Source organism: Salarias fasciatus, chromosome 14, assembly GCF_902148845.1.
Source record: "Salarias fasciatus chromosome 14, fSalaFa1.1, whole genome shotgun sequence".
NCBI lineage: Eukaryota > Metazoa > Chordata > Actinopteri > Blenniiformes > Blenniidae > Salarias > Salarias fasciatus.
The window spans coordinates 26342557-26354559 of record NC_043758.1 but is presented as its reverse complement, the minus strand read 5'-3'; the positions used below and the strand labels follow the sequence as shown (position 1 = coordinate 26354559).

At 42.7% G+C, this 12003-nt stretch overlaps 1 protein-coding gene across 1 annotated transcript in view; it reads left to right on the top strand.

Annotated features, from left to right (window-relative positions):
- The window catches only part of LOC115400955 (SPRY domain-containing SOCS box protein 4-like), a 60957-nt gene that overhangs the window by 1067 nt on the left and 47887 nt on the right, over positions 1-12003 (top strand). The gene's annotated exons all lie outside the window — the stretch shown is intronic.

The following is a 12003-nucleotide window of genomic DNA, read 5'->3' as shown; positions in this document are numbered from 1 at the left end:
GGGGGGGGGGGGGGGGGAATAAGAGACTGGATTTGTCATCAGACAGACAAGGAGGTGGTAGAATGCTTCAGAGGAGGAGGAGGGCTGCAGCAGGAAGGAGAGGGGGTCAGGGGGATGCCTTTTCCCAGGATAAAATTTCCTCTTAATTTTTGTAAGGTTTATGTGATGTTTCAAGTAAAATCACATTGTTTTGTGTTTTTAGAAAAGTTTGATGATTTGTTATTATGTGATTTAATATTATTATTTTTGTCCCTTATACTGTTCTGAATCGATCTTAGTAGCTTGTGGGTTAAGAGCCTTGCCAGTAGTGTGACCCCTCTGGGATTCTGTGTGAAGTTTTCCTCACGTCCACCAGAAACAGAGACAAATTGGAAAATATTAAGCTTTAGTGCAAATCCTTTTGTGTAACAGTTATGAAAGTTGCAGATTATGTGAAAACTCGCCAGATATTTCAACTACAATCATCTCATGAGCACCAGAATGGATTCCAACAATATCCAAACGGGAGAACTGTTAAAAAAGAAGTCAGGCATTCAAACAAAACGCAGTGGGGGCGAGTGTGTCTGGCTTCAAAGTTAAAGGGTCACAGTGGTGTTTGGACTCTGTCAGGGTTTGGCTGAAACTTCTGCTCCAGTGTGACAAATGTTTGTAGTGTGAACTCGCTCTGTTATTCTGTTGCTACCAGATCAAATCTTCTCATCAACAGGGGAACTAATATTGACCCCCAACCCCGACTCCCACCCTTTGACCCCACTGACTGCTGTGACACGAGTTAACCTCCCCGTGTTATAGTTCATCCATCGGCTTCACAAGAGAAGGAAATCAGCTGTGGGGTTTGTGAACAACCATTAGTATTTCTTTTGAGAAAAAAAAAAAGGGATTCACAATAATTAACGAAATTGTTGTGAAACTTCCTATTGTTTTCTTGGGATTTACAAATCACTTTAGGTGATAATTACATGTTGTGTGCCCGTTGAGACCTGAGGAATTATCACACTCTGATTTGGTTTGGGGTGATTGTTCATTTTTTATATAAATAAAAATGAGACAATTTTCCCATTAAAGTAATTCAAAAATGCTAGAAATTGCATGGAAAGTGTGAAAAAGTGACACACATTAGACTTTTTTTTTTTTTACTACAGCAATAATAAATGAAGTGTCTTGAGATGCCATAGGGACTGATTTCACACTCGATTGCCATCCTGAGATTGACGTGTATGTGCCGACAGACTGATGTTCGTGACGCAGGTTAAGTGTGCGTCATTCGATCCTACTTAATGACCACGGCTGGGCGACAGTTTAAATCCAGACAGTTTATCAGATGAGTGTGGGCCTTTACTGCTGATTTCCATTCAGATACTCTTGGTTCTGGTTGATGATACACGCTCGCGAGGTAAATTCTCAGCACACACTAAATCATCTGCGTGCCCTCCTTGCTGTGATGTTTCACAAATCCTGAATAAATTGACACAAATCTAGAGCTAAGTAGGGTTAATTGCGGAATCATTTTCCGTCTGACTGCAGAGCACCTCTCGCTTTCTTGTTAAAATTGACTTTAAGTCTACATTTATCATAATTACCTGATGGAAGATGTGCAGAGAAATTACAGTGGCGCTCCAATTGAATGCACTGACAGGAGTCATTAAGATTAACTTAAGATCTGTGAATAGAATACTTTGTCACTATTATCATTTTCTAGCAGCATGAAAAAAATGTGTCAAACATTTCTTAAAACTGGAACAAAAGCTACCAAAGTACTGTCTTTCCATCTTTTGTTATGTTGTCGACTTTTTCGTTTGCTGGTTGCACATCAGAGATCCTACACAACACTGCCCCTGCAGGTCATTTGTGGTATTACCTACCGTACTGGCCCGAATATAGGACGACTTTGATTATAAGACGACCCCTATTTTTCAGATATCATTTTGTGAAAATAAAAATATGTCGAAGACAATATCATAAAACAACTTTTTATTGTACAATTATTCTAAACTCAAAAACTCACAACAGAGATAACATTTCTCGTGATTTAAGATAAAAAAAATATTACTGCAGTATTTGATTAAAAATATATTCTCTTTCCCAAAATAAGCAACAAAAAGCAACAATTAAGTACCTCAAAGGTTCATCTGCATTAATGATGTAAATAACTTCATAACCATCAAAGTTACCCCAAGTTCTATTCAACTTCATGAACGTTAGCAATTCAGTCTAATATCTCTTGGCCGCTTGGCAGTTGTTTGTTGACTCTGCTGCATTGATTAGCTTCAGTTTTAAGTTGGCATCAAAACGCCTCTGTTGTTTGCTCACTTGTCTAGTGTTCGAGCCCCTTCGTTCCAGATGGTCACGTTCCTCCATTTTTCATCAGATCACTGTAGCCCTCTTTCCCACTGAAACTAGCATATAGATATTCGGGCCAATACGGTAGTTTACTACACATCCGTTAGCTCTAAGAAAACATAATAAAGTACCTGCTTGTCTACCATGTTGAGTGTCAAATGTATTCAGGCATTTAGTTCAGGGTGGAAGGGTTAGGAGTGTAGTGAGGGTTTAGGAAGGCTCGGTCTCGTTGTCCTCTTGAAGTCAGAACAACTTTTTGAGCTTTAACAGAAACTATTTTGACACATTTCTTTCAGAGAAAACTGTAAGAGTTACCCTACTTCCACGGACTGCGGCGATGCTCTCTCAGACGGCAGCAGCTACAAGCGGCGCTAATTTGACCCAGTTCATTCAATTGAGCATCAAACATTTAGAAAAAATGAAAGCACCGTTTTATCAGCCTGTCGCCTCAGCAGAAGAGATCATTTGAGGCCAGTGCTGAGTAGCTGCTTTAAGCCGTGATCGAATGTCAGTGCAACCAACCAGCATATCACCATCATGTGGTGTTCTTTTGATCTGTACCTGGAGCCTTTAAGGTTGCTTATAAGACAATAGCAACAATGGTGGCTTCCAGAGTGTCATGACTCTGAGTCCATTTTTTCCTGGGACTTGGTAGTTTTGGAGTTAAAAGCCGTCCGTAATGTCAATCCAACTTTGTTGTTTGTCCTTACGAATGTCCGTACCTGTCATCGTTAGTGTTCTGACAGCAATGTAGTTTTTAATGTTGGGCCACAAGTGGGTGCTGTACAATATGCTGTAAACATTGTTATGCAAGTGTGAAACTTTTCATTGTCATTGTCATTTAAACACAAAAATGATCTGTATCCACTTTGTTATGTGAACAGAGCTGCCAGTCCCAGTTTGGGAACCACAGATCCATTCAGCTTGTAATATCCCTCTGGGAGGGACGAAGGCAATGAGTTCTTCAACTTTTTGTCTTAATTTTAAGAGCAGAGGCCCTCACTTTCAGAATGAATGCGTTCCGTCCAGTCATGGAGACATTCGGCTTTCTCTCCAATCTTAGATTTTAGATTCAGAAATGTGTCGATCCTAAGAGTACACAGACCCCCTCACATGCTTTATAGGTAGAGAGCACGTTTCAGTGAAAAGGGAAATGGTAGCAATGACGAAGGTGAATTCAAAGAGACTTTTTGTTTTTGTTCTCGGGAATGAACCGGGAAGGTAATTGAAAACAAACGACATTTGCTCTCACTGATTGTAACTTCTTACTGATCTTGTACAGACATGCAGAATGTCTCCTCCATTCAATAACCAGATTACTAACTAGAGCATAAACCTCGTAGCCGCCTGGCCAGAGAACTGAAGCAGTGCCATCGGCTCCAATGTTGAGGAGACACTGGCGTAAATCACCAAGTGCTTTTGGATAAATAGTTTTATGGCCACAGCACAGCCCGGTCTTCTGGGTGCACCTGCTGAAAATAAAACCCAGCAGCTGGGCTGCTACAGAAATGTGACATTCATCTCAGAGACTGCGCAAATCCAGCTGCAGCCTCTCTCCGTCAGCCTCCTGCTGCTGCTGTCATAAACCCGGCCCGGCACTGATTATGATAATGAGGGTTCAGCCAGATCGGCTTCCTGACGCCCAGGATGTGCAGGGGAATCTCACTCCTTTAACTGCACATGTTTCACCAGCAAATATCTGCACTCCGTGTGCTGCCGCTGATTAAAACAGCATGAATGTTTAAGTTTTCCTTCACAACTTTGTGGTGGGCTGACTTGGAGAAAACTGCACGCAGCAGATGTAACCTTTCTCCTGGTGCCTGGTGGCATTTGAGCGTGGGCTGCTTTTTCATAGGCGACCTGTAGTGTGAGATGCGATTTACAATGCGATGCAGCTACGGGGGGCAGCGGCGATGCAGCGGCGTTAGACGCTGGTTTGATGGCACAGTTGTTAACAGAACTAGGAAATGTCAAAGAAGGGCTGCAGCCTACAGATGGCGATGGAAGAATTGTGTACAAGTTTTGATCAGACATATAGATAATGGTTACAGTTGTACTGTTTTATTGCAGAATCTTGTACTTTGATTAGTATATAGACTCCTGTGTGCACAGGAAGATCATGCAAACTGAAACCCATGATATTCTCAATGTGTTGATGGAAATTAGAGGCACAAATTAGACTTCAGTCAAATGTTTGATGTTTGGGGGAAAGTGCTTTAGAGCTCTAAGGATAATTATCTTTCACATATTGATATCACAATGTTTTCATTTTTTATTTCTGATGTACGTGGGACACATGCAAAACAGTGATACCTGAAAAGATAAAGCACCAAATAAATCACCAAAGTCTACTTAAACTGTTTGATTTTGTCTGTTAGCTTAGCATTAGCATTGATAATGGCTTCCTCATCCTCCTTCTTTATTCTCCTGCTCAATGTGTTTGATGCTTTCTTACTCTTTGGCCTCCTTTCGTGATAACCGTATTTGTATTATGTAGAATAGTTTGTTGTCTTTGGAGGCAAAACCCATTGAGTATGATATGATACCGTGCTCTGCAGCCTCCAAACATCCCACCTAGCAGCAGATGCTGATATAGCCCGAAGTTCTGCTGACGCCATTTCAAGACACGTTTTTTTTAAAAAACACCAGTCTGTTTTTACTGAGTCTGCATGCTGTCGCCTGGACAGTAGCCATGTCTGATTAATTAGTGTAGCTGGTAGGTAGATGTTGACACAACAGACCCTGGGTCAGTCAGGAGTGCTGCATTACTACCGAAGCTTTTGCAATCACATGGTCGCATTCTCTGAACCTGCAGTTCCAATCGTTCAGCCCTTTTTGACTTTGATCTGTATGCTAAAGTCGGTTGAGAAATTGGTTTATTTCTAAGTTTGACTGAAAACTAACCCCGTTCTGAACAGATTTGCCTAAATACTACTCCTCTGTAACTCACAGAGTGGTATTTAAACTCATTTCCATGCTGGTACATTTCCAATCAGCTGCATCGTGTCGGAAGTTTTTCATTCCCCCAGATGCAAACATTTGATGCTGTTTGAAGGGTTTACATGTTGTAATTATCTCTTGGAGGGATTATACACACACACACACACACACACACACAGAGGCCCACAGTGATGGAGCTGTACACTGTCGGCCCGCGCTGCCTCAGCAGTGCGGGGACGGCAGCCGTCATGTCTGCTGCTGACTCAGCAGAATGTTAATGTCGTGAAATCCCATTAAAAGCAATCCGGCGCTGCGCGGGGCGAGGCCGGGGGGCTTTATGGGACAGCGGGTCATCCTGAAAGGCCGGCAGCTCCCTTGCGTCGGCTCCGTGTAACTGAATCTAATCACTGGAGTGGGCTCGCAATAAACCGAGCGGCTCTTTAAAGCGCCGCCACTCATGTTTAGTCACTCTCAAGCCAATTCGAGTGGTTTTGTACAAGTGAGTTCAAGCACTGATGGAGAGTAATGGACTGCGTTGTTTTGCCCTGAGGCTCGTGTCCACGGTCGTGTTTTGGGTTGAATCAAAGAACAGAAAATGGTAATTTAATATTGCTCCAGTTAGATGAATTGAGGAGCCACAATTGCTTGCTAAGTGGCAGATGCTTTACTGATCATTTCTGAGGCATTGGCTTTGTTTAAAAGGAAAAAGTGTCAGAAAAGCTGATTTGTGCCAGAAAGTTGTGGCTGATATACTGTAGGCCTGAACGTCACACTGTAAAAATACTGTTGTGAGTTCTTGCTGTTGAGGTTTTCTCTGATTGTCTTTAAGTGATAGTTTGTTCATGGACATCTTTGGTGGAGTGCTCAGGATAACAAGATGTTTTGAGGTCGACAAAATTAGATTTGCACATATCAACAAAAACTAATCGGCCAATTTTTACTGCTAGATATTGACACGTGGGAAACTAAAATGGCCACACATTGGTTTCATGAGTTATGTTTTCAAACTCTGCAAATTCACAATACAAAATGTAACATTTTAAAGGAAAGTGCAAAATGTAAAGCAAGTGAGTTTTGGAACACAAAACAGACACATTAACATGTGCTTGCATATTCTCAAACTTTTAAAAAACATTCCATCTTATTGTGATGTAAAGCGGGGTTGAGAAACTGATCGGCACTTTCATTTGAAAGCTGATTGTTGGTGAGATTGGCAATGTCTGCTTGCATTTGTCTTCACTGTAATGTTTTGGCAAACTGGAGATCTGAAGGTGGGTCAGCAGCCTGCTGGTGCTTCCAGGCCAGAACATTTTGCAGCCTTAAAAGTACCATTTACACTGAAAACACAAGTGAAAATGCAACATTTCTTTTTATGTTGCGGCTGTCCATTTACATTACAACACTGCTCAAAACCATTGAAATTGATAAAAACTGTTCAAAAAAAAAAACTCTGATCTCCTTGTGAATGGGAGAAAATTTCGATTTTCTGAAGCTCTGCTACTGCATGCATCGTGGTGTGAAATAGTTTTTCTGCAGCTATGCAGATAGCTGATAGCTGGACAGTCATAACAATGGCGGCCTCCAGAATATATGACTCCCAGTCCATGTTCTCCTGAGCTTTGGTAGTTTTATAGTCTAGAATCTCTGTAATAGTAACCCAACTTCATTATCTGTCTGTGTACTTGCCATTGTTAATATCTATAGTATAGTGTTCTGTGTGTTTGGTTTCATTATAAAAACTTGTGACCTGACATCATGCTGACTGTTTTCAGCGTTTTGACCATTTCCGAGTGAACTAATATTGTCTTTAAAACATCGCTGTATAAATGCAAAGCTTTTCCATAACGGAAATCCTGAAAATGGATGTTTTCATGTGAAAGGTCTTGTAAATGGGAGCTAATTAAAAAAAAAAAAAAAAAAAAGCAGATAGCTGTCTCTGAGGTGTGCTCTGACTTGTAAAAACTGCCTCAGCAACCTCTAGCAGGTGAAGCCCAGAGCTCAGGAACTCGGGTTGAGAACCGCAGCCACCAATGATGAAATTTGAGTGAAGTGAATCCAGAGAAGCTTTATTAATTCAGTTGTTTTGGTGTTTTTGTTTTTGTTTTGTTTTCTATGCACAGCCCATCACTTGCGAAATACTCAGCCTTGCTGGCATATTGGATTTTAATGAACCGCCGTCTGTTTTTTTTTTTTTTTTTTTTTTTTTTTTTTTTTTTTCTTAAACACCCGTCTTCCTACTTTTCTGGAATCAGGGGTGATGCTTCCAGCCTCACTCGTCATTTTCTTTCCTGAGGCAGGCTGTGCATGATAATGTGAGAAAAGGTTCCTGCTCGTGTCAACGCTGAGGTTTGGATTCTCTCAGCTCTTTAGGCAGATGACGGATGTTCCTCTGAGCGCAGAGAGAGAGAGAGAGAAGTTAGTGGGGCTGTTTATCTTTTACTTCTGAGGAGGATGTGGTGTAAAAGTGCTCCCTTCTGGAAGAAACTCCCACCCACGTGTTTCTATACTGGTACACCAGGGCTCCGCATTATGTGCTGCAGCCAGCTCCAAACTCCTGTGAATGGAAACGACTCCTGACAGCGGCGATGTCCTCCGTGTATCCACTTACTCACTACCAGCCAACCTTGGTGGCAGTTGTGCCGCGTCCTCGCCAGCAACACAGTCTGTCACAGGGAAAATAATCCGTCCGCCCTCTGCGCACCGTCCTCATCTGTCCGGCTGCCACAGCAATCACAAAAACGCAGTGTGCCCGACCACCGGGGTCAACGTGAGGACGGGGAACACAAACACAACCACAGACAGCCGCAGTGAATCATCTCACCCGGCATGACCTGTTGTGCACTGGTGCATTGGTTTGGCGGACTAATGCAGTCATACGTGGCGTCTTGTTCTCAGCGTAGTGGAAGAGAAGCTGGTTTACAGGAGCACTGTGCACTGAGCACGTCGATACACTGCACTGTGGAAGCTTTCTGCAGCTGTGTCTGGGTTACAGGGGGTGTTTCTTTAAGGGGGTTTTAAATACCGTGCAGCAGGAAAACAAGCTAATTTTCCCACGTGAAGCTCAGTTTTTCTGTTGGACCTTGAGATGTTGCCTTAAACTCGTCTCCTGAACGCAAAGTACATCGACCTTCCTCCTCACCATCCTGTCAACAAGCTGTCTCCTGATAGCGGCTGTTGTTACCTTGGGCATTGAGTGATGCGATATATGCATCAATAATGTGGTCTGCACATCTGATTTGACAGAAGTTTCTATGCAGTAATCTACATTCTGTTTGTTGCCCATTACGCCATAGCGCTGACTAGTGGCAGACGGAGGCATGACAGTGAAGAGGTGCAATCCAACTGGACAGAACACTTCAGAAAAAGTCATATATTTCTGGATATTTAACCGTTTAACCAGCTAATTGAGCGCTTACCCTGCCGTGATGCAAGTAATCACTTGGTTTCTTCTCTTCATACTCAAGCATACCCGTCAAATTTTAGTGGCTTAAAAATAATCATGGGAATGCAACACCTTAGTTCCTCATAGCTGTTTCTGCACAGATGAATGGAAATGATTGGAATGGCTGTGGTCTGCTCACAATAGTGATTATGTAAGCGCTCAGTCTGATAATATGACACATCTGACGTGAAGCACTGTGCAAAAAGAATTACTGGTTGTCAAAGAACTGTGCAGATACGTCTCGGCATGGAGAAATACAAGCGTTTTAGTCACCATTTGTGTTTTTATTCCTTTTCCAGACACATTTTTCGGCCAATCCGACTTAAACTCAGGTGTGATTTATCACCTGCAAGTGAGTCATTCATTTTCTTGGATCAGATCACAGATTAATATGTGGATAAACAGAAGGATGTACAGGCTCAGGTGAGCATTGTGTATGTTAAACCACAACTTTCCTCTCTGTAATTGTTTTTTGCTGAAGATTTTTCCAAATATCTTCGGAACATCAGGGGTTTGCTTTCTTATTTTCAGGCAAGTAGTTTTTTTTTTTTTTTTTTTGTTTTTTTTACAACAAACCTTTGATATGTTTTGATGGTGTTCTTCCCGTCCTCATCAGAAACATCATCCAAATGGATGTCCGATGAATCGCACCTCAGTACAAGTTCAAATTGTCAAAAAAATGTTCCAGGAAGAGAAATGAAAATGTTGAATGAAATGTGTTTATTTTCCCTGCCTAGTCGTACAAACCAGAGGTCGTCTTGACCGAGTCTTGACGAAATCCCAGTCTTATCCTTTAACCCAGACAGATTGCACACATTGAGACCCTTTGTGTAGGCCGCCCTTATCTGCTGCAGGTTTTCTTGTCAAGCTCAAGATAGCTCTTATTGACGTTGTCAGTATGCTTTTGGTTAGTGTTTTACTTTTGCTGAGTAAATTTAAAGCCTGTCAAAGGATTTCCTGATAGTCTTCCTTGAGTGACAACTGGCCTTTTTTTTTGTTTATGCCCAAACCTGTTTCGCCGTTTCCAAACTGGTTCCCTTTGTTAACTCCACGTCACTTGCCCACACCCCACTCCCTGTAGCTCACGAACTGCGCTACGCCGCACTAACATGAATAATTGAGCTGTCCTGTTCGCTCAGCGGAGCGCACGACCAGGATCCCGTTGCCTCGCTGACGCTGAGCGTGTTTGTTTCCCGCTGCGCTCTCCGCGAGACGTCGGCGTCTTTGTTCGCAGCGGTAGGGCTTCATGAAAGGAGCGCAAGTGATCTTATCCAAGTTTTCACATGAATACTTTAAGGTTGTATAGGTCACATGATCTGTTCACTTCAGAGTGTGCATCTGCAACAGGAGATTTGTAAATTTGTGACTCTGCAGATGACTTGGCTGCAGTTGTGGACTATGGAGCAGTCAGTTTTCTGACAGGCACTTTTCACACCACCGTCTTTTCTTTGTGACCTTCGCCCGCTCTTTTCCAAATTTTGCTTTGCATTTTTTATTCACACTCAGTCAAGTCCTTGAGCACAGCAGCCCATTAATTACCCAAGTAAATCTGCACGCCTTTTGACTGGAGCTAATGACTCTTCCTCTCTGGGGCGAGCTGGATCACAGCAGGTTGAGCTCATTCGGCGGTTAAAGTGAGTCTGCACTTTTGATCTGCTGCCCGTGAAACCATCAGAGATGTCCTGCTACGTACACCGCTGCGTTTGGTTATTTTGACACCGACGCGTGTAAAATATGAAAATTTCTGGAGAAATTGTTGCTTTGTGTCAGTTTTGCGTGGAGTTGTTTTGGATCGGTTTGGAAATCGATGAAGAAACTGATTCCAGCTTATGATGTGACACTCAGCTGTAGGACGAAAGGTCTTTTGCATGTATTTATACTAGGAGTGTAACAGTATTTGTATTCGTCCCGTACCGTCACGGTACGGGGGTCATGGTTCGGCACACACAATCACACTACGAATACACCAGTGAGTTAAAAAAAAAAAAAAATCCAACCTTAGTTGGCGGTAATGAGCCTAAAAGCTGCCGGCAACCACCATTATCACAGAAGAAGAAGAAGTAGAACAAGCAGGTCCAAACATGAACAAACAAAGAAGAAAGTACAAGCGGAATGAGAGCTGCAGCGTGTGGCGGAGCGGATTAAACGGGAGAGTATTTGTTCCGCGTGCGTTCCCTCATACAGAGTGACGTGTGACGTGCCAGTAAACGGGAAGCAGCACAGTCAGAAAACCAGCAGAGAAAAACACTTTTTTAATACAAAACCCCGACATAAAAAACATTGGAGAGGCGAGATGGAACCAAATGGCGCAACAGCGAGTTGTATAAAGAGCTCCATAGCAGAATACGAGCGATCGCCGGCTGGTGTTATGGATTAAGTGGTTCCCGTGTTAACGAATGACAGCGGAGGTCTGTGTAAACACATGCTGATTAAAGCAGTTGTTAAAGTAAGACTCACAAAAGACTTTAAACGTATACACTCACTGTAACTGTCGATAACCGACGTTCGCCACAACGACTAGATGTTTCAGTCATTATTGGTCACAAGTTAACACGGGCACCAGTTAATTCGAAACATCGGCATGCGGAGCAGAGCTCACACCGAGACGTGCTGCTCCGCACGGCGGTGCTGCGGTCAGGGGAGCAGCCGCTCCTTCAGCAGCGTCTCATGGAGATTTTGGGACATTATTTGAGCAGATATCAGCAGATAAACACTCTATGTTCGGCGCTGAGGACTGCTGCTGCAGAGAGGAAGACCTGCAAGTTCCTCGTGAGACTTTGTGCGCATGTCACAGGGTCCTTGTAAACGAGGATTTATCGTGGATGCTTTGTATGCTGTACAGGAATACACTCGCGTTTAATGCTATTGTTTACAGTCGGATTGAAAAAACACCATGTAAACTGGGCCAATAATGTGTCGCATGGGAAAGCTTGGGAAAAATATTCTGGTACATTTGTGAGATTTTTTTACTTTATCCCCACTGTACCGAAAAACGTACCGAACCGTGACCCTTACACCGAGGTACGTACTGTACCGTGGCTTTTGTGTATCGTTACACCCCTAATTTATACAGAGATTTCGGCACTGTTTAAATGACACTTCAAGTGGGAACGCATCGTTTTTGCATTGCATGAACTCATATATTTAAATACATGCTTCCAGAGAACAGTGTGCTAGAAATGTTAACAATCGAGAGTACCCAGAATTCGTACAGTTCGTACAGAATTCGGACAGATGACTAATTGGATCCTGTTAGAGAATCTTAAGTATAAAGCTACCAA